Here is a 21723-nt window from a genome sequence, read left to right on the forward strand (position 1 = left end):
TTTTATGAAGATTGCATGAGCCTCTTTTTGAAATGTAATGATAATCTATCAAACAAATATAATGGACTTTGATCTAGGAATTTTTATAATATCAGCCAATTAAATTTTTCTTTTATCTGCACACTTTTATTATGTGTGGGAATATTTTACTATACAAAATTATAAATTACAGTAGTATGAGTAATTTTGTTTAAAGAGCTTCTCTTATAGTATAAATACACTAATTCTTTGTGTAATCATATTACAGAAACAGCAAGAGCATGTTCTATAGTAAGTAAACTATTCTGAATTACCATGTGAATGTTGGATAAAATATCAGGGCCTCGAGATCTTATACTATATAACAGGATGAGTTAATTAATTCACTTGAGCAAATATTTTATTTAAAAATTCAGGTTATGTTTTGAAAAAATTTGCCTAATATTTTATTTGTTTTGATTTCCATCTCCCACCTGAATAAAGATCTCAGATGCACTACTTACATTGAATGAACAAAATATATTAGAGGATGGCCTAGAATAAATAATTCTATAGTCTCCATCTAGAAGTTTTGTTGTCCAAGCATCTGAATTTGCTTTTCTTATTTTTAAGTTGTCTTAATCCATGAAATTCTTCATTCTGCAAATATCTATTTTATTACTTGTATTTTTTCTAATGTTTTGTGTATATTATTCCTTTTGGCTCCATTAATTTTTTAAATTAAACACACAAAATTTTAATGTTGAATATATTATTCTTATTTTATATTCAATATTTAATAGTGAATATCTTATAAGAAGAATGGTCTTACATTCCTGTCTGTTCTCGCTCTTCTTGCCTCTTTTCTTTCTGCTGGAGTGTTCATTATAAGAGCAGGGATGGGAATAGTAAATTATAAAAATACAAAGGTTATTAAAGTGTTTCTTTTAACTCCTCGATCCTTTATGAATAAAGTGACATATGTGTTAGACAAATAGACCAAAACCCTAAAAGAAATCAGAGAATAACTTTTGACATCTTGAAATTAAGAAAAACAAAAAGATTAATATTAAAGCAATCAACTTAGTGAATTTATCTTTGTAACTTTTGATATATTATATAAAATATAAAGTTAAGATATTCATCTAATATATGTTTAGGTATTTATTTTATATGACTTGAGGGGAGATTCACTTATACTTCTTGTCAGAAAAAAATGTCAAAAAATTGTAAATGGGCAAAAGAGATGACTGCAACCTTGAATGGCATCCAGGGATGGATTGTCAAGTGCCTCCTTGACATTTTCTAATTCTATAGGGATGTATATCTTTGACTGACTTTGATTGACTAGTCCATTTTACAACTCTGTAGAAATAGAAATTAATTTATAGAAAACATTGTAATGCAAATGTTTTTACCTGTAGTAATGCAAATGAATTTTGTCCAGTAGAAGGGAAAAAATTTGACGGTCAAATTTTAGTTGCTTTTTAACTCCTTACAGTTTTCCTCATTAAAAAATAAGTTTGATAAAATCTTTGATACATGGCCACTTAATATGTGTGTAAAAGTCATGTTTATACATTTTTTACAATTATAAAATTTCTACCTGAAAGAAGTTGACTATAAAGAATATTATTCTTCTTTAAACAAAAGAAGATAAAATAGAATTTGTGATGTCTCATCATATACAAATGACTATTTGGCATCCAAATTTCCTGTATTGCTGAAAAATCTTCAAAAGCAATGTTTTTGATATCATATGTTCTGTGGAAAACTGGTCTTCAAAATCGTGGAAGCCAAACGCTGCTGTAACTGGAGCTGGGTGAGAGTTCCTCTCAGCCACTTCCCAGCGAGGACTCCCTGCAGAGCTTCCTCTGAGGTTTAAAGGAAAAGTCACCATGCTTGAGCCAAGAGATGGTCAAGTACAAGGTTAGTATCTTAGCGATTTCCAATACTATCTAAAATTGAAAGAGTACACAGAACTGGAGAATGAGAGGGTGGTTGGCATCAGGTTCATCTAAGAATTTTCTTCAAATATACCATTGTCTCAGTTGAAATATTTATTATATGATACAATGAATACTTCTATTTCATATTTCTTTCTCATATTTTAAACAAGTGTATAATTGGGAGACATCAAATTTGCTTTCAGAGAGTCAATGATGTTCAAATTATTGTATCAAAAAGCTTATTTTGTCTTCAAGAACTCTTTGAGAATTGTTAAAAATATTAAACTCTCTTGACAGTAATATAATACTTTACATCTGTGCTTTCACTTAGAAAGTGTTGCAAAAAATGTAATTTGTCACTTTAGTCAAGACATTTATTTCACTGTGATGTGTAAATATTTCTGAATAGGCATCACTGAAAGCATTCACAAAGAAAGCCATCCGATGTTTTTGGTGACATATTTAAAGCTTTGAATATGATGAAGGGGACTACAAAACTGACTCAAATAAAATACACATAAAACTTAAAAAGAATGCTAAATTAGGAGGCATGATCTAAAATTAGGAAACTAGCAAAAAGTATAAGGTGATGGAAAACATAAAATATTCAAAAATCAAATTAGATAATCGTCTGTATAGACTGCATTGAGAAGTGGAAATATGTTTAATTCAGATATTGACATTTAAAACAAAGAGGCATTTTCTTAATATCTGGAACATTTCATCTAATAAGTGAAGTAATGGAAGTGTAGAGTAGATTCAGAGTCAAAGGCAGAATATAAGTAATATTTAGTATAATGGCCTTACACACCTCTTTCCATAAGTATTGATGGTATTTTTTTCTTTGATCCTGCCTCTTGCTATTAATATGCTATTAATACTTACAAAAGATCTTAGCCTAACTGTTTTAGACAATTTCGATTTAATTCTATCACACCTTTAGTCATGTAAAGAAAATATGCCCGGTTATAAGCGAACATAGCATTTTTCTTAAGGCAAATTCTTTTTTGTTGTTGTTGTTGTTACATAAATTAACCCATTTATCATTGGCAAGCAATGTTTCAAATTGTAGAGCTTCTACTGGTCTTTCAATTCCTTCAGTCTTCTGATGGCAGACTTCCCTGTGGCAGCAGAAGTGGTGTTGAAAGTCCAGGCACCACCAGCTACTGTTTTCATGCAGCAATGAACTCCTCTTCATCTTGATTTTGCCACAGAAGGAGCAAGTGTACATGGCGTGCTGGCTGATTTCAACTTTCTTCACCATTTTCCTGAGGGAGGTGCCATAACGGTTCCCATATTTACTGAGGATTCTGACCTCTTGGTGTGTTTAGCCATGTTGCCACAAACTATTCTTCACGAAATATAAGAATCACGTTACATTTCCTTCATCATGCACAAGGGTAATATTATAACCCAAATGAAAAAGCTCCAAATGTTCATACAATTTCTTCCTATCCAAGTACAATCGTATTCCATTCTCCTCAGAGTTTCTGATGGGCTTAAACCAAGTTTAAAAATATCAGGACAACGAATTACTTGTTGAGAGGAGAATTTCAAATATATCATCATGACAGAGAAACAGATTGAAGCCACATTTTGAGTAACACAAAAAGAAATGCCACAACTCCTAATTCTACAGAATTCCATTTATTTCAGAAGAATACATTCTTATTTTAATATTTTGGTGTCATCCACTTAAAATGTATCTGGCTACATATTCTTCATATAGCCTCTCCCACCATCCCTTTAAAATGATTGTAATGAATAGGTCAACATTAAAGTATGCAGTAACAGAGAATTAAAACAAAAATTAACTGGAACCATTTCTCAATTTATAGCCTTCCAGTTACTTCCCATTGGACATAAAATAAATCCCAGTTTCAAATAGGGATGAGGAGGTCATTGAAAACCAGGTTCCCGTTTCGGCCTTGAACCTCAGCTCATGAAACTCTCCACCCGCTGGTTTGGAAGCTCTCTCATCCCTCAGCCCTTGGCAGTACCGTCTCCTCTGCCTGAGAGACTGACTTCCTATTCGTTTACATGTTTGGCTTTAAAAAAAATAATAAAATTTGAATCTCAGAACAATTTTGGACTTTTTAAATGAAATGTTTATTTTTTTAATTGATTTTAGAGAGAGAGGAAGGCATTCTGTAACTGCTCTGTTTTACATACGCAGACTTGGTACTGCATTTTCTCTCTCTTCAGAGACCTGTATCTTTATTTGCTATGGTGTTGTACGCTTGTGTGTTGTTTCTTTTCAAATGTTGCAGACCTTTGTGGCAAGTATGCCTATAAGGTGAGTTTTCTTAGGCCACAATCAATAGTTGCTACCACATTCTTTTAAAGATCAAATTTACCGGCAGTATTTTAAAGTAAGAAAATTTCAGATAATAATCCTGATTTCTGACTTCACTAAATCCCACCCCCTCTAGAATCTCACACCACTGGCCTGGCAGTTCTCATAGACTAACTTGATAGAATTGAATGGTGGCGGTATCTATGAAGGAGCCAGTGCCTTCCAATCCCTAATAGATCTTCCACTTTTTCTTTTATCTCTGAAATTGTTGACTTCTCTCCTCTGTGGCCTCTTTGTATGAATAAGGACTTGCGCATCTCACCTTAGGTTTATCCACGCATTGTTTGTGTCACCACAATCTCCTTGAAGGCAAAACATTGTCTTTTTCATCATTATAGTATTACATTTTATTCAGTGGTGTGCATACCATGGCTTACACTCACTCTATAAATGTTTTCAGGGAACAAATGAATGATGGAATTAATATTCTGTCAGAATATAAGAATAATTTGCACTCAATCCTAGAATTGGCATTAAAGCTCATGATTAAAGTGTGCTATTCTGATAAAACTAATCAAACTTGCCCTTCTGAAGTTATTTAGAATGACTATTAATCCTGTTCCCAGCTATACTCTTTCTCTTCCCTTATCTATAAATGGCTTTTCTAAACAAAAAAAAAATTTCCTATCCATTCCTTTCGTTTATAATCTGTTTATTTTATTCTTTATTTTTAAGACAAATGGGATTCCTTTATGCCGCTTCCACAGTATTTTTCTTCTAGCTGTTCACATTGTCAAGAAACTAGATTTCCTATTAAAAAAAGATAGACTGAGTTCAGCATTAGGGAAAGCCAATGAAACATGAAAAATCAGTTAGAAATATTTCACTTATATTACCCTACACTGTAGTACTAAACACGAAGTTGCCCATACAGAAAGTGGCACCAAGACCAACCCACAAGTGCTGGCTCTTGATAAAACCAACTAGGCCTGGAGATATTTCTCTTAATTCAAGGGTAAGATAGAAAATTAAAACAAAGTATTTCATTCACTCGACAAATATTCAATTAGCATCTACCCTGTGCCAGGCACTGTCCTATGCATTTAGGAAGCAAAGGTGAACAAGGAATACATGCCCTTTGCTCTTGTGAATCTTAAGCAACAATAAATGCTTTATGAAAACTTATAAGGAGAGATGTGAAAAGCCATCCTTAAGCCTCATTTCCGGAAGAGCATGAGTGTGGACATGACATGAACATGGTTAAAGTAGATGATCCAAAACATGTCAATGATGTCTTTTGCATGGTACAAGAAGACACAGATGCCCCTAACAATCGCAGCAAAAACTAATAAGGAAACGTACAGTCAGTATATTATAGTAAAACAGAAAAAAAAGAAGCAAAAGCATAATAATAATAACAATGATGATGATAATGATGATGATGTAACTGATTGGAGAGCAATTTAAAGACCGTAACAGACTTGGAACTATAGATATAATGGCACATCCATTTGGAAAATGAAATAAAAATTGAAGAGGCTGGGGTTGTGAAGATCAGTTCAGGTGTCATCTATGGTACCTGGATGAAGATAAATGACAGTACAGATGACAGTAATTGGGGGTCAGAGGGACCCAACTCATGTGCTGAGAAGTCAATGAGCAGATGAAAAGTCTAAGACTTTGTATTTGAAGATGAGGTGACTGGAGATGCCATTAACAGAGACGGGGATCAGCACAAGGGAGGGTGGTTGGCAGAGTATTATTGGCATTCTTTCCACACAATTCACATGTTTAATGGGTTTGGGGCTCAGTAATCTAGCTAATCTAGTTGGAAAACACAGTTCTAAAACTCAAGAGAGAAATATAAGCTATAGATTAAAATTTTAGTTATTCTTCATAGAATAAGATTGTATAAATAAAGGAAACATGCTGACAGAGAACAAAACAAGAACCTCTGCTTCTAAAATGTTGTTTTCCATAACAGATTACAATTCAAATTTTTTTGCATAAGTTAAGTGAGTCACCATTCTCCTGGCTTTAGGTACCTCCCCAGTCCTTTTCCCCAACAGTCACTGCCCATCTGTTTTCAATTTTTAATAAGAAACATTCCATATTTCTACACATGCCTTCTGCTGTGTGATCCTTATCTGTCACTATCCTTTTCCTTCAGCCTGGAATGATTTATCTATACTGTATCGCTGTGAACTATGATTAGGCCTTTAAGTTTAACTCAGATATGGTTCCTGCAGAAATATTTTCCCGAGCTCCTGGATTAGACCAAGGCCTGTTCATCAGTGTTCCAACAGTACCTGTGATTAGTTTTTCTCTGAGCATCTACCAGGGCATATTTACAATATATAAATATAAGAACTATGCTCCATTTATTGTTTTGCCACCAGTAATTACTAAATTACCTGGTACATATAAGGTATTCAAATGCCTCTTAAACTTCACTTTAGAAAGAATATGAGAAGGAAATAATGAGAGTGACAATGTTTAATATGTATGGATACATCTGAGCAGATTACCAATTAATTCAGCCATTACAGATCATTTGAAGTATACAGATAAGCACAAAAAAAGAGTGCATATCACTGGTCAGTCTTCCTCCCAGAGAAGATGGCTGTCAATGATTCCATGTTTGCAGGCATTTTGTTCTTCACACACTCAAGTACGTACAAATATTATTAAATTAAGACCCTAATGCTGTGTCATTTGCCTTAAAAATTCGTCTTATGTTGCAATATATCATAAATATTTCTCCTACAAAATAAGTTATAACTAACATATTGTATTCCACTGTAATCTCTTGCCATATTTTCTTCCACTAAATACTTGTTCTTGTTATTTAAATTTAATTAAACAAATCTGTTTAATTTTTTTTATTATTAAGAATTCTGGGTAGATAGCTTCAAAATTAAAATTCATGATATAACTGTGATAATTTAATACTAATAAATTGATAGAGGAGTGAATGTTCAATTAGGATGCACATTTTAAGGATTAATATATCTTGAAAATTTCTCACCTGCAGAGGAGTCCCAATTTAGACTATATATAGTCAGTGCATGAACATATAAATATATGTATGCATCCTGTCCTCTACAAATATGGATACCAAATGTGGATTTTGTTTTATTTTTTCACTCATAGGAAAAATACGACATCTAATAGCATCAGTTTAATAATTATGTTGATTACCAGAGCAATGGAATATCAAATATCAAATATTCTATTTGATTTGGAAATTTGTACACTTTTTGACCATTCTCTCCTAGAGTTCATAAATTTATACTTTTATAGACATTTATATAAAGTAATTATATTAACTTTTACTTGGGATGTACGGAAATCCTGTTTATATTTTTACTTAGAAGTAATCTTTTGATGATTCAAATGTCAGTCTCTAAGAAGCCCTGCAATAGAGAATTTCATGTACGTTGACTTAAACATGTTTTCTAAGTTTATTCTGCTGTTGGACATTTAATTGTTATATTAATATATGTAATATGTGATGGAATGAATGTGAATACCTTATGATTTTTAAGTATATGTAGAAATTATGTGTAAGAAATTATAAATGTAAAGAATAGCCATTAAGACAATTGTCAGAGAGAGAGAAGAAAATAGAAGAAAGTAGTCTCTGGAAATAAGTAGAGGAGATAATTTGCAGGAAAATGTATGCTCAAAAGGATCAAATACTCTAGATAGGTTAGAGAAGATGGAAATGGAACGAGGTCACTGGAGTAGGAACAGAGAGCTCTCATTTTATTTTCATTAACAGTAAATTATAAATAATTACGAAGGTCTTTTTATCATTAAAATTCCTACTAGTAAAATAAAGTAGTAGAGATTTTAGATCTACATAGATCATTTTTGTTTTTATTCAAAAATATGTTATGAAAAATATATTTGAAAAGCTTCCCTGAAACTATCTTGACGACACTGATAAATACCTCACAGTGTGAATAATATTATACCTCTCAGGAAAAAGATTCTTTTCTATTACCCACTACTGATAGGCTTTTTTTTTTTCTTTAATTCTTTGGGAGTTCCTCAGGGTAATATATTGGTATATATGTAAAATGCAACCCAACTAAAGTGTTTAAAATGTTTGAATAAATCATAAACTTCGAATACTATGTCCTTAAATGAGAATTCAACTGAACAGCAGAAAGATAACCAAGAATTTTCCTAAAGTATTTTGCACTTTAGAAGGTGGTTGTTTTGTTTCCGTCTTACTTGAGATAGAGATGGGATTAATAATATAAGCACAAAAGTGTCAAAATGTAAATTCAGAAAAAAATGCATATTTTAAAACATTTCTTTGGGTATCTATAATGAATAATATCCAGAGACAGCACCACAGGAAAACCTCATTGGTTTCTTTGAAATATGAAAGTAGGACTTGGGGCCTAGAAGCAATGCAAACACAGAGCCTTGCGTACTTGGGCAGGTGCCTTCAATGTGACGGTAAGGTTTTTAAGACTTCAAGACCTTTTTATTCATGGTTTCTAACACACCAACATAAATATTTTGGTGCATTTTAAAAACAAAGGACATTCAGGACTTTTTAAATGATCTTAAATCAGTGAAAATAATACCAGTGTTGATCTATTTTGTCATCTATTTGATTCTCTTAAGAATAGCAATACAGTATTCTCTTTAATTGAGCGCTTTGGATATTATATTATACCGTAGAATATAAATAACAAAACTAGTATGTGGATGGTGGTTAATATGTTTTTGAGCATCCATATGTATGTTTATTTGTGTGTGTGAGACAGAGAAACAGAGAGAGATACAAATAGCTACAAATCCTATTGCAAAGGAAAAACTTGATATGCCTATGGAAACCTTAACTGTTTAGAGTAAGAGAATTATATCTTTTAAAAAAAATTATCTTTATTGTTGAAAGTATTAAAGATGTCCCCTTTCCTCCCCTCCCCCACTGATTCCCTCCACCCTGAATCCTCCCTCCACCCCCTTGGTGCCTTCTCCACATTATTGTCTGTGTTCATGGGTTATGCATATATGCATACAAGTTCTTTGATGTCTCTTAATCACATCTACAAAGTAAAGTTTTAACTCAGTAAACTCTACAACAAAAACCAAGCTTTAAAGTTGAATATAGTTTCACAATCTTATTCAAGAATCCAACATAAAATAGAAGATGAATGTATTGACATTCGTCCTTCTCTGATATGTCAAGACCATACCTCTTTCCAATTTCTAATACATTTTTATGTGCTTTAGAACAGAACACTCTAGAATATGTGGCTTCTTGATACACTGATTCACTTTTTCTTTGATTTCATTTTAATTTGTATATAATTAAATAACAAAGTTAGAAAGTAAAATGATTGAAAGACCTCTAAGAGAAAGAGTGTGTCTGTTTCAACTATTTTCCTTCCTGATTCTTACTTTTCAGAGGCAGATTCTTCCATTATTTTTTATTTTTTATCCCTGGTATATAGCTTCATAATTCTAAGTGATGTGTTCATATTAATGTTTCATAATTTTGCTAATTGTTCATATTATGCACTGACATCTATGCCAAGTAATGTCCAGCTACATAGTTTTCTATTGTTTGGGCTCATTTCCTTATTCAGCTTGAAATAACATAATTAGATTTTTTTTACAATAGGTTCTAATTTGATTTCCCATTTTATTCCTAACTTCTACTTAATTATTCACAAATTATTATTCATTATTCCTCTAAGAATTTATTATCATTAAATCATCACAATTATGTGATTGATATTTAATTTTGAGGCTGTTTACTCAGCATTCCTAATAATAATAAAAAAAATTTAAAAATCTAATGTCCAAAAATAAGTAACTGGTAAAATGAATTATGGCATATTATATTATAGTACATTTGTTGAGATTTACTTTTAGAAAAATATCTGTAATATATTGTAACACTTAAGCATTTTAAGTGAAAGTTGCAGTATTAAGCTAATATTCTCTGTTGCTCTATCAATTAAGAAAATGAAAAACATAGTTCATGTGATTTCCCCAAATCTTACTCAAAATGTTTAATGCGCTTTTAGTTGGACCACACACCTTGGTGGGAAGAGAAGATCAAAGGAAGTAGCTGTGGATGCAATTAAGGTCACATTTTTAGCTTTTATCTTTCCCTCCACCTGGTCTTGACAGATATCCAATCTCCCCAAAACTAGTTCTGGTAGTTTTTTCATAGAATTTTATGATGCTAATCAGTTAATCCTCTGAGATGCAATGTGACAAGAGCCGTTTGCTTTTGCCTTTGCAGGGACAGTGGCTGTGGCAATTCTTCTGACTGAGAGTCCTCCAAAGCCCCTCAGTGCCAGTGGCCACCAGTGCCAGGCCCAGGTGCTCTCTTCTGATGCTCCTAAAGTAGCTACCTTGTCTCCTGCTCTTTGTTCTGTTTCCTTTCCCACAAAGTCCTTGAACAATGGTTTATGTCATTTCCCAATTGGTTCTGATAATTTACTATTGTTCTAGACAGAATAATATGGTGCTGGAATATTCATTACAACAAATCCACACTTCTCTTTAGGCTTAAGCCAAAGGACTGCCTGGTTCCCTCTGCTGTGTTTGTTCAGATCAGTAAGTAGCAAATCAAACACCAAATTTGTTTTATGTTGTTTCCTACCTGAATTGTTCTGTGGTTTAATTTAGATGTTTCTATGAGTGAACATTTTTTTATACTGCTTGACACTTGGTGTGCTTTCACCAGGAATATTGCATTTTCTTAATACTGGAAAGCTCTCAGTGATCACATATTTGATTATCACTTTCTTCTTTTATTCTTAGTTTTAGAAATGTATTTTAGAACTACTAGATGCCTTTTAATTTAACCTTGTTGTCTCAAAACTTTATTTTGTATTGTTCATATGTTTATCTCTGCGATACTTTCTTCATCAAATATTCAATACTAACTTTTAAGTCTGTAATTCTTTTATTTCTTCTTTTCAGTAGAAAATACACCATGTTTTAAGTCATTAAATTTTATAAATCAATTATTATAAAAAATACACATGTATACATTTGTAATGAGTTAGTTTTTATGTCTATATGTCCTTATACATATGAGCATTTTCATAAGTTCTTGCTTTTTTATATAGTATTTTTCTTTATATTTTGAATGTTTGAAATAGTATAATTTCATGGTTGTTCTAGTTTTATTGGGAGTGTATTTATCTCCTAATCATTTGTAAAAAGTCTTTCTTAGTAACACATCCTTATGCTCCCTGTTTGGATATATCAGCTTTTCGGCTCACCATGATAAGAAGTCTTCGTAGGTCTCCCTCTCTCCGTTCATCCTAATTTTTCCCAGTCTTGTTGAAACTCTATCTAGATTCCTAAAATGCTTATGCAGAAACAGTTCTTAAAGTAATCATTCAGGACTCTTGCCCCCAAGTAAATTTTGATACACAGCAGATAGCAGATACTGAAATGCCAGCTTTCTCCCTCCTTAGACCACTGTAGATATGTAGCTTTACAGCAGTGGTATCTTCTTAGGATTGTCAGTAAATGCTTTCTTCAGTCTCATTTTACAGGTGGTTTACCTTTAAATAGCATCTCTCAAACGTATTACACATAGATGTATGTACAAAAGAATATTTTTAAAAATATCTTCTGTGTCATACATTTTATTTTCAAATAATATGGGTTTACACACACACACACAAAAGTAAATGTTAATGATCATCAAAATTTAGATCAATAATTTCCATGTGAGCTTTTTTTTTCTTTTAAAAAAAAGCTAAATAGCTATCAATTTTTAATTTAGTGTCACTATATGGCAGTTTTAAAAATAATATTTTTGTATTATAGACCTTACTTTTCATTGAGTGAAAAATTGAAGAGCACTCATTAATGAAAAAAATTATTATAATATCTTCAATCCTTTCTTTTGAAGAACTGCTCTAATTTAAGAAAATTCAAAAACTAAATTTCTGAGATCCAGGATAATTAGGATTCAATAAAAATAGATATTTTTTAATTATAGAGAGAAGAATTGAAAGAACGATTGTATTAATCATCTGTTTACTCATAATTTTTCCGCTTTTGTTGTCACAGCTGTATGAGGAATAACCTATTGGTCCCATTGCCATTAACGGATAAATCTGTAAATTTATTACTAGTTTACTTATATTTATTAGAAAACAATATTGATCATCTACCAATTAAATAGTGGGAAAATTTTAAAGACTGTTTCATACAAGCAGTTCTTTTTACAGAGGGATATCTCATGTATTTGAAGAAGTTTACTATACAAACAAATTATATTCTGACTGCTATTCCTGTCCATTGTTCTCTGTGCAAACATGAAAACTAAAAGAACTGCTTTCCCTCCTTAATTATATATTGTTTCTATGTGGATTATTGCAAATATAAAAAATATTGAGCTATAATGTTGATATAATCTTCTTGACTTTCAGAACCCCCTTCTGTGTTTGATACTCAATTTTTGCTAACTCAGATTTGATGACAATTAACTTACCCCATTTTGAAAATTACATCTTCTGTTTACAGAGCTAATTGATAGTTTAAATAAGTTTACAATAAAAATAATTGTTTACTTAAAATGAAGTAAAATTAAAATAACCTTTTATAACACTGTCAAGTTTTAGAGATATTGACAGACATGTACAGTAATAGGAAAAGTAAGAAAGGCTTTAATACTTCATTAGATTCACTCAGGATCTCTACACAACCATACTTAAAAAAAAATTGTAGTTCTCTATTTCCAGATAAGGTAATTAATTAAGATTAGGTTCAACTACATATAAGAAAAAACCCACATAATTGGCTTAAATAAGAGAAAGCTTTATTAAGTCCTATCATTAGTATGTCTGGATATTGGGCAGTCTACAACTTGTAAAGTCACCAGGGACACAGGCTACTTCCAACTCTCTGCAACTTCACATCCACTCATGAGCAGCGGAGTGAGGGGAAAAGAGCATGTTTTCTCCCCTTCACAGAGACCTTTCACAATTCCCGCACAGCTCAAGTATTCATAAGTGATGTCATCAGCTTTTAAGGACACTGACAATGACAAAGGATGTTGGGGTAGCCAGTGTTTACTTTTTGTGGTAGTGAAATAATAGAGCTACATTTTTAAAACCTTAGTAGGTCATGTAAACTGCTATTTTGTATCCAAAATAGAAGCTTATTACAATTGTAAAGTAGCCTTATGTTGATGGTTCATTTTTATTTTAAATAAAGCAAACTATTGAAACTGAATCTTGGTGATCAAAACATATTTTTCTCAAACTTCTTTGCTAAGGATTCAGAAAAAAAGAACTATTGCTATTTTCAATTCCATCTGTTATTCTATATTTTATTATGCATCTCTGTGGGATGTAGGATGGTGGGAAGGATGCTATCCTGTGTTGGCCTTTGGAGTGTGCCCTGGTGGTAGTTTTCTTGCTCTAATACTGGCCTCTTCAGTCTCCGTCATCTTCCTCCTATTACCCAGGTTCAAGAAGCCATTCATATGAGGAAGTCTCAGTCCCTTGTCTCTAACTCTGGCACCACATGCCTTAATCAGATGTTAGTGGAGAGACTATATTGCCCAGAATTCATTGAAACCAAGATGGAAGTGCGGAAACTGGTCCAATGAAAAGAGGGGAGGTGGTGAAAACTGTATTGTGTACTTTATCAATTACCGAAGAACAAATAACACTCATAAATGTATTGATTTTTCCCCAAAGTCTACCCAATGTCATTACACAGGAAGAAATATGCATTTTTTTCTATTGAAAATACTTTGAACAACTCCAAAATGACTAGCATAGCTTTCCTATGTTTAGGAGCATTTGACTGCTTCTTGAGTGTGACCTCAATCTTAAGGAAAGCTAGCTATAAAGAGAGGCAAGCACTAACATAAATATATTATTTTTGATCTCATAAATTCTTTGATTCAAAGAAAAAATGTGTATGATTTAAACTATGCCTAAAAAATAATACTCATTCCTTATTAAATGATACTTTTTTAAAATTTATACTAGTTTGAAGGAAAATATAAAAGCAATTTCTTTTAAAGACACTGTCCTTTACTTATTAGCAAGAGGATTGATAAGGTATTTTTAATGAATGGTTCATAGTTGAGACAAAAAACAGACAAAGTCTACTTAAGTAGACTTTGAGTTACTTTCTATAAGTAAAGTTTGTGGTATAGTCTTCCAGTGCTTTTCTATTATTGAAATTAGTTTTAAAAAACTTGATATTTCAAAATTATTTGTGAACAATTTGGGCTGTTGAGTCAGAATTTCATACTTTAATTTATTTAACCACATTCGTAAGCATACTAGATATGGCTTTTCAAAATCTGCATTTAGAAATGCCATTTGCTTCCTCCCAGGGTAATCATAAGCACTAAGTGAGAGGGAAAAAAAGAGAAAGGTTTTTGTAAAGCACTTTATACAAATTAACTCATTAGGTATTATATAAAGTTTTAGTAATATACTTAATATTGTTTTAAGAAAGACAGTAAACTTCAATTACTTTAATTTTTAAATGTATGTTTATGACCAAAGATTGTGTTTTTTGATGTTAAGAAGAAAATACCTAGTTAAAGATAGTAAAATATGGTTGAAATGCCAAGTGCTATTTAAATTCCAAATTATATCCATTTTTGTTTTTTTTACTCAAAGGATCAAAAGTGCTCTATCATATGATACTATAAATGGATTTTACAGATAACTTTATGATGTATGCATAAACAATTCTATCACAATTATATGAATTAATAAAAAAAGTTCCAAGATCCAAGATGGCAGTGGATTGAGTAGAAGCTCCACTGACACTCTCCCAAGACCAACCTGGAATTACAACAAAAATATAGAAAAACCATCCTGAATAATCAACTGTAACTGATGACGAACTGGAGAGCACCCTCATAACCAAGGACCAAAAGTGGAGACCTCATAGAGCCTGGTAGGAAGTGCAGAGGTGCGAGAGGGCTGGCTGGGTTCCCACAGGCAGCAGCTGAAGGTCTGGAAGGATATCTCAGCTGTGGGGGGTCCCACTGAGGACTCTGGGGTCTAAACCCCAAGATGGGTTTCCCAGCCCAGAGCACCAGAACTGAGAAAGGTGCCCACATAACATCTGGCTGTGAAAAGTAGCAGGGTTTCTGTCTGCCAGGGAGAGAGGGCTGGAAATGCAGGCACCTTCTTAAAGGGCCAAGGCACAAAGTTTCATGTGTAGCCACTCACCTTGGGCTCAGGTGGAAGCAGAGTGGACTAGAGCAGTGTGAGGAGAATTCAGAGGGGTTGGCTGGGGAAATAGATCTCAGAGGGCACCCATCTGGACCCCGGTACTGAGTCATTCACCCTTACTGTAGAGGACATCTTTCTCAGGCAGACATTTGCCATCCGAGCAGCTTTTGCCTCGTGGGGGGAAAGCAACTGTCCCACCCTGCTGGAAAACCTCTGGCCCCACCCCATGGAGTTTCTACATTCTGAGGCTCATTAAGAGACTGAATAACAACCTCTGGGTGCTTTGAGTCTTTGTCTGATTTGCTTCTGGACCCAAGGCTTGGAAAAGCAGGCTTCGGTGCACATTTAGTCCTATCCAAACACACCCAGCCCCAGCAGAAAAAATCAGAAGCTGTAGAGTATGGGAAACTTCAAACAGGGTACTCAAGGCCAGTGACAAACTGTCTGACATTGGCCTCACCACAAACCATCCAAAAGACTGGGAGTCCTGCCGGATCTACCAAATACATAGAAACAAATCCAAACAGGCAGCCAAAATGGGGAGACAAAAAAACAAGTCCCAAATGAAAGAACAAAAGAATTCTCTAGAAGAGCTAAGTGAAATGGAGATAAGCAATCTACCAGATATAGAGTTCAGAATACTGCTCATAAAGATGGTCAAGAGCAAGAAAAAAGATATAGAAACTATGAAGGAAATTAAGAATGACATAATAGAAATTAAAAAAAAATGAAATAAATGAACAGCAGATTAGGAGAAGCTGAGGATCAGATCAGCAAATTAGAAGACAGGGTAGAAAAGAATCGCTCAATCAGAGAACCAAAAAGAAAAAACAATTAAAAAACAGGAGGACAGTCTAAGGGAGCTGTGAATAACATGAAATGTAACAATATTTGCATCATAGGAGTGCCAGAAGAGGTTGAAAGTAAGCAAGGGTTAGAGAACCTATTTGAAGAAATAATGGCAGAAAACTGCCCTAATCTGGTAAAGGAAAAAGTTACACACTTTCAGGAGGCACAGAGTCATAAGCAAGAAGAGCCCAAAGAGGCCCATGCCCAGACACATCATAATTAAAATGCCAAAAATTCAAGACAAAGAGAGAATATTCTGAAACCAAGAATGCTCTATCTGGCAAGACTATCATTCAAAATAGATAGTGAAATAAAGAGCTTTCCAGACAAAAAAAAAAAAAAAGGCTAAAGGAATTTATCATCACCAAACCAGCATTGCAAGAAATGTTAAAGGAACTGCTGTAATAAAAAGTTGAAGTAGAGAGAATGAGAAACATAGGCATAAAGAAATAAAATGGCAATAGAAAAGTACCTGTAAATAATAACCTTAAATATAAATGGATTAAATGTCCCAATCAACAGACATAGGGTAGCTGAATGGATAAGAAAACAAGACCCAAATATATGCTGTCTACAAGAGACCCACCTCAGAACAAATGACTCACACAGGCTGGAAAAAACAAAAAAACAAAAAAGCTTCTGGAGGAGTTTAAAGGAGAGATTGACAGCAATACAGTCATAGTAGGGGACTTTAACACCCCACTGACTTTACCAGATAGATCTTCCAGACAAAAAAATCAACAAAGAAACAGTGATTCTAAATGACACACTAGATCAGATGGATTTAATTGACATTTACAGAAAATTCCACTCCAAAGCTGCAGAATAGGCAGTCTCCTCAAGCGCACATGGGACATTCTCAAAAAATGGACCACATGTTAGGACACAAAACAAGTCTCTACAAGTTCAGGAAGATTGAAATCATATCAAGCATCTTCTTGGACATTTATACAATGGAATACTATGCAGCTGTAAAAAAAAAAAAAAGAATCCCTTACGCTTTGAAACAGCATGGTGGGACCTGGAGAGTATTATGCTAAGCAAAATAAGCCAGTAAGAGAAAGACAAGTATCACATGATCTTACTCATATGTGGAATTTAATGAACAAAATAAACCGATGAACAAAATAGATTCAGAGACATAGAAGCATGGAACAGACTGACGAATCTCAGAGGGAAGGCAGGGGTGGTTGGGTAGGTAGGGAAAGATTAACATAAGAATTTATATGCATATATGCATAACACATGGACACAGACAATAGCAGGGTGAAGTCCTGGGTGGAGGGGTACAGGGGGGAGGGGATCAATGGGGGGAAAAAGGGGACATCTGTAATACTTTCAACAATGAAAATAATGTTTTTTTAAAAAAGGAGGTCCAAGAATAGACAGATGTATTATATCTGTATATCTCTCTCAAAAGTTTCATATTTGATCAACTTAATTTAACCCCTGTTGATTTAAATACACTATATTTCATTTTATATAAAGAATTTAAAAAGGAACAATATATAACCCTGGAAATAAATATTCAGCATTTCTCAAAATATGGGTTTGATATTCTTTTGACATAATATTCACTTCCCCCTTTACAGTAATAGTACTTGAATACTTCTCTATAGAACAATCTGTTGCTATTTTTGCTATGCAGAATTTTCATGACTCGGCTCACAGAGGTGAGTATGTAACTCAAAGCCAGCTTGTCACACAACACAGCTGCAATGAATGGATCTTAGATCAATATATGATCATATGCATTGTAGACTGGCAATTTTCTATTTGATAAATTAGAGAACAGAAAACCCAAGTAACAAATTCCAGCTGTGATGTATAAGAAGGGCGTAGACAAAAGTAAATGGCAATGAGTATGTAAGGGAAGATCGGAGGATCACATAACACTATGGACTTATCTATTTGGACCATATAAAAATACAACACTTTTTTCTTTAGCCTTCTATGAATGTTACTTTAATTAGAAGCAATATCCAAAAATATGTCAACTGGAAAGAGATGCGTGTTTAGTCTATACGTTTCTGGGTACCTGCACAGTCAGTATGTTCACATGTTAGCATGTTATAATTGGACCAAGCAGCAATAGCAATTTGCTGTCTCAACTAAATCTGACTCAGTGTCTTGAGGTGTCTTTTAGGGAGTTAAACAAAGCTAACTTTGATTTTACTGTGACAATTAAATACTTGTGGAATGATAAAGTCCCTCTTTTTAAATATAAAATGTATACTTATTAGCATAAAGCAAAAAGCCTCACTGTGAAGTCTTTTTAAGTGGTCAATACTGATCTCATTCCAGGCTAAAAAAAAGTAGACATTGGTTAACTTGCTCTAAGAATAGAAAACAAACATCATTTCCCTCTTACACTTTTCAACTGAGTTGATTTTATTAAACCTTTCATTAGCTTCATCAAGACATGTTGTAATCAAACCCTTAGTCACAGAGATCAAGGGAGAATGTCAGCTTTAAGTGAACATGTTTACCACAAGCAATTTTTAACAAATACTGCATAGTGCAAATGCTTAATACCCATATGCATTTTCTGTAAAAGGGCATCTTTGTGTCTAATTATGGCAGAATTTATTTCTCTCTTAAACACATTATGATCAAAAGATCAGTGCTGTTTCTTGAACAACCCAGGACTTTTTGGTTATTTTTACGACATGAGTTTTGTTATGAATCCAGCTTGCTCAGAGATCAAGAAATTTAAAATGTAAAATTAAAAATATTATACTTATAGAACTACCCATTTAAGTGATTTTTTAACATCTTTATATGATCAAATTAGGATACAACTATGCTATTTACTCTTCTCAAAAGTATGTCTTGTTTTATACCAACATTTTGGTTTTATTAACTTTTATTCATTCATATATTGAAGTCAATTCAACAAATGTTTACACAGTCCTTCATATGCCAGCTGCTGGAAGAGACAAAAAGGGTAACCCAGACATCTTCAACTAATTTTCCTATTATGCTAAGTGAAGAATGAATGTGTGATATAAGCAACATGTTGTAGATAAGCAAAGCAAAGCAAAACAGAAACAGAGTAATCCTTTCAGGCTATATTAGGGAAGACTTCATAGAGGAATAGAGGAGGGATCATTAGTTTTGACATCAAAAGACGTTCAAGTCTTCTTCAGCTTTAAATATATTCAGTGGAAGAAAATACTTGGTAATACCTTTGAAAGTGGTAAAAGTTATTTTTACTGAATTCTACATCTAGATTTACTCCCTAGGAAATGTACTGCATTCATAAATTCAGGATAGTCTCATTGAGTATATTATGAAAAAATTAAAAATATCCCATCAGTAAAGATCTGGTTATATAACAAATACTATAGCCAAATATGGCTCATTATTTATTCATCTAAACAAACTAGGGAAATCTATTTGCACTGATATAAAATGGCATCTATTCAGTTATTAAGTCATCACTGGATGTAACATACAGCATGGTGAATATAGTTAATAATACTACATTGCATATTTGAAAATTCCTAAGAGTAAATCTTAAAAGTATAAAATATACTTCACAAGAAAAAATTCTATAACTATGGTGGTTAACTAGACTTATTTTGCAATACATACAAATACAAAATCATTACATTGTATATTTTAAACTAATACGTCTATGTCAATTATATCTCAATTGAAAGGAAGAACATTTAAACATTATATCTAACATATATTAATTAAGAAAATAAAATTGCCAGAGATTATGGTTATATTTATATGAAGAAGCATATACATAAACATCACAAGGAATTTATATTAATTCTTAATTGGGTTTTTGGTGTTGCAATTTGGGGGAATATCACTTTGTACAACATATTTTAGTAATCTGTTAATTTTTAAAGGTATGTTTACAATTCTGGGCATCAGGAAACTATAAAGATATTCACTAATTTTGCTAAAGACCTCAAAAGTTTTCTAGCCACCAATCCATTTCTCTCTTCTTTCACAGTGAAACTTGAAGAATACCCTTTACTCCTTTTTGGTTCCTCATTTGCCATTTCTTCCACAAATCAGGCTTTCCCTTTTTACATTATCTCACCATAGGATTTCAGAGGAAAACATAGAAAAGTTTGAGAAGAAAAGAGGGAAGGAGAGAGGAAAAAGAAAGAAAAAAATTCTCATTTTTCAATCTAAATGAAAATAAATCTTTTTTTTTCCCTTCAGGCTTTATCTGAGAGTAGCTACTCTTTTCCATGGAACTACTACACTCTATCATTTTCTTTTTTACCTCTACTGTCTTCTTGTTGACTCCTTTTATACTTGTTGACAATAGCAAAACATTTATTGCCTAACCAACATTCATTCCCACTCTTTATATCTGCTAATTGAATTTCAGCTTTGTTCCAATATTATCTCCTCCCCTTCATTGTTCAAGAGATATTCTCTCCAGCCTCAATACAGAAGCAGATGCTGAGTGGACTGAGCCAATCACAGTGGTTTCACATTGTGGCTTACAGTAGGTTTAAGGGTGACCATGTATTGTGGTCCTATTCAATGAGGTTTTAATACATATCTGAAGTCATAAATATGAATGTTTTTCTATATATGATTTTACCTTATTATGATACCTATAACTGCTGCAGTACTTTGTAACCATAGTAGAAGCACTCAGAAAACAGAGCCAAAAATGAGGATGATGGATCACAGAGGCAGAAGCAAATCTATGTTCTTGATGACAATGTTCAACCATTAGAACAAACAATCTGGAAAACCACCATCAAGTTCTTACTATTTGAGGCAATTTATTTTCTTGTTTAAGCCAATTTAAGTTGAGGTTTCCAGATATGGCCCCAAGCAGCCTACTCAAGAGGATGAAATACATGCTCTAGACCACTTCACTCATCACCTGCCATTGGCAGAGTATCAACTGTCTAGGTGGCCACACGTAACTATGGCCTTTGGAATTGTCACCTCTAGCTCTCTAGCTCAGACATCTCTTCTAGATACATATTGATACATCCCATTGCCTACTAGAAACTTCATGATAGAGCTTCATGGGTATTTTATAATCAATGTGTTCTGAGTGAAATTAATCTTCTACTCTCTAACCTCCAGCCTAAGTCAGAAACTTACAAATCATCTTAAATTTTTTTCCCCTTCAAGTATTTATCTTTTCAATCAGAAAATAATGTTTATTCTACATTATTAATATATTTTGTCTCTCCAGGTGTATTCTCATATGGTGGTTCAAAACATGGGTTCTAGAGTCAAATTTCCTGGACTTAAATTCTGTTTTGGCCACTTACTGGCTATGTTATAGCTGCAATATTCAGCGAATTGCTTAATCTGAGCTCCACTTTCCTCATCTGTAAAATGGGGATGGGCATGACAATACATACTGTATCTAGTTGTTGTACAAATTAAAAGGGTTAAAAATGTAAAACACTCCTAAGTGTATATAGCACATGAAAAGTACCCAGCCGTGATTATTTAC

At 33.1% G+C, this 21723-nt stretch overlaps 1 pseudogene across 1 annotated transcript; it reads right to left on the bottom strand.

Moving 5' to 3' along the window:
- Positions 1–2984: 2984 nt before the first annotated feature.
- Positions 2985–3242, bottom strand: LOC308551543 (large ribosomal subunit protein eL43 pseudogene; annotated as a pseudogene). Its single transcript has one exon. The product of its transcript is annotated as a large ribosomal subunit protein eL43 pseudogene (transcript).
- Between the last annotated feature and the right edge of the window lie 18481 nt (positions 3243–21723).

This window comes from Miniopterus schreibersii, assembly GCF_964146895.1.
Source record: "Miniopterus schreibersii genome assembly, chromosome: 2".
Classification (NCBI taxonomy): domain Eukaryota; kingdom Metazoa; phylum Chordata; class Mammalia; order Chiroptera; family Miniopteridae; genus Miniopterus; species Miniopterus schreibersii.